Source organism: Ammospiza caudacuta, chromosome 5, assembly GCF_027887145.1.
Source record: "Ammospiza caudacuta isolate bAmmCau1 chromosome 5, bAmmCau1.pri, whole genome shotgun sequence".
Lineage (NCBI taxonomy): Eukaryota > Metazoa > Chordata > Aves > Passeriformes > Passerellidae > Ammospiza > Ammospiza caudacuta.
In genome coordinates, this window is record NC_080597.1 from 37,028,488 (window position 1) to 37,031,043 (window position 2,556).

Below are 2,556 nucleotides of genomic sequence, written 5' to 3' on the forward strand. Positions count from 1 at the left end.
TTTAGAATGTTCAAGATGATTAAAGACTGTGTGCACTCTTTGCTGTTTATCTGCTTCTACACTTTCCATATATTTATTTGACTTGGTTTTAGGATGCTAAAAGTATTCTTTATGAACCTTTATGCTCCTTACTTCCTCCTTTGTCACAGCTAATATTTTATTTAAGTTTAAAAATCCCACAATTTAAAATACACAATAAAAATATTTGGATCATTTTCCTGGCATTCCATTAAGCCAGTTGGCATATCCATCTTCAAATTTGGTTTTATTTTATAAAATTTTATATGGACTGTGTAATACTTACTGACAAAATGCAGATCAAGTAAATCCTGCATAAGAGGAGGGACAAATTCTACCCAGGAAGCTGAAATGTGAAATTTCAAAGTAAAATGAAACAAAAATCAGAAGGGCGGTTATTTCATAGAATCATAGTATTGTTTGGGTTGGAAGGGACATTAAAGATCATCTTGTTTAACCCTCTGCCATGAGTAGGGCTGCCTTTCATTGCACCAGGTAGCACAAAGATTGCATCCAGCTTGGCCTTGAACATTTCCAGGGATGGGGTTTCCACAGATTCTCTGGGCAACCTACTCTAGTGTCTCACCACTATCACAGTAAAGAACTTCTTCCTAATATCTAATGGAAACCTACCTTCTTACAGTTTGAATGCATACCTCCTTATCCTGTCATTCCATGTCCTGGTAAAAAGTGCCTCTGCAGTTCTCTGCAGGCTCCCATAAGGTTCTGGAAGGTGCTATAGGGTCTCCCCAGAGCCCTCTCTTCCCCAGGATGAGCAGCCCCAGCTCACCCTGTCTTCAGCCCTGAGCTGGATGCAGCACACTAAGTGGGATCTCACAAGAGCAAAGGAGAAAAATCCTTTAGCTGCTGTCACCTCTTTGTGATGCAGCCCAGAATGTGGTCGGCTTTCTGGGCTGTGATTGCACATTGCCAGGTCAATTTGAGCTTCTCATCCACCACTCCCACCAAGTCCTTCTTTCCATGGCTAGTCTTGATCCATTCTTTGCCCAGCCTGTATTTGTGCATGGGATTGACCCAGCTTGGATGCAGGACCATGCACACTTGGCCTTGTTCAGCTTGATGAGATTCACATGGGCCCAGCTCTCCAGTCTGTCACGGCTCCTCTGGATGTCATTCCTTCCCTCCAGCATGTGCACTGCATCAGAGCTTGGTGTCTCTTGGTCAGCTTCTCATCTGTCCGAGGGCAAACAGAGCTCCATGAATTCCAGCTGGTCACTGACATAGAGCACAACATCTCCTCCTTGTTTCCCTTGCCAGACCTTCCTAAAGAGCCTGTATCATTCCATTCCAATGGTACAGCCATAAGAGCCATCCCATCACATCTTTGTGATGCCAATAAGGTCATAGCACACATCTCTAGCTACTCTTATTTCCCACACTACATGCACTTGCATACGGGCGTATAAGTTGAGCTCTAGATGAAGACTATTTTCTGACTGAAGAGGCAGAAATTCCTTTGTGCTGCTCTCCTGCCCAACTTGTGATCCTTTTCCAAGCTCTAGGCATCTCTTGCTGGCACTGGCATCAAACTGGTGTGGATGGGGTGGGTTGAGGTTCCTCTCCTGCCACAACTTTAGTTTAAGGCCCTCTTCACCAGCTTGGCAAGCCTACGACCAAAGGTGATCTTCCACTTCTCTGACAAATGTTCCCATCAGCCCTCAGCAGCCCAGTTTTCTCAAAGCTGGTGCCGTGGTATAAGTGGCTGAGCCCTGTCTACGGCACCAGTCCTCTGGCACTGTTGGTTCACCACATTTGACTGTCCCTTTCACATGCTTGGGAGAATGGAGGAGAAAAGTGCCTGCACTCCAGACTACTTTACCACCATTCCCAGAGCTCTGTAATCCTTCATTGATACCCAGAGCACTCCAGGCTGTATCACTGGTGAAAGCACAGTCCCCCAGCCTGGGCACAGCTTTTGCAGGCAGGTCTGCTGCCAGTCCCCAGCCCAGCAGAAGGGTCTTCTTCCTGGAGTCTGAGAACTGCAAAGCAGCCTCTCCTTTCAGCAGCTCCGTTTGAGGGCAGGCCACCACCAGGTAGGCGGTGCAGGCCTTCCAGCCAGAGCAGAGCCTTAAGGAACAGGCAGTGCCCTTGGCCTGTGCAGATGCTTACAGAAGGGGTCCCATTTGCTGGGTTATGTGGACTTCAAGTCTCTCCACGCAGTCAGTGGAATGCTTCTTCTTCAAAGAAATGTCCTTCCACACACACACACCACTGTGCTATGCCTCGTTTGTCTGCCCTGGTCACAGCATTCCTGCTTTTCCAGCATTAGAGGAATATTGTGGTGAAAGGTGCCGGACTCTGCTTGTAGTATGACTGGTTTGGGGTGGCATAGGCTAGTTCATCATATAAACCTAGGCAGAGAACTTCAACGACTGTCATCTGGGCTAACATTGCTGAAATGAATGGACTTGACTAACACAAAGTTCTCTGGATTCCGCATACATGAATTGTCTCACATATATTTATAAACAATATAATTTCAGCAATTTCCAGGGAACAGTGTATACCCCAAATTCA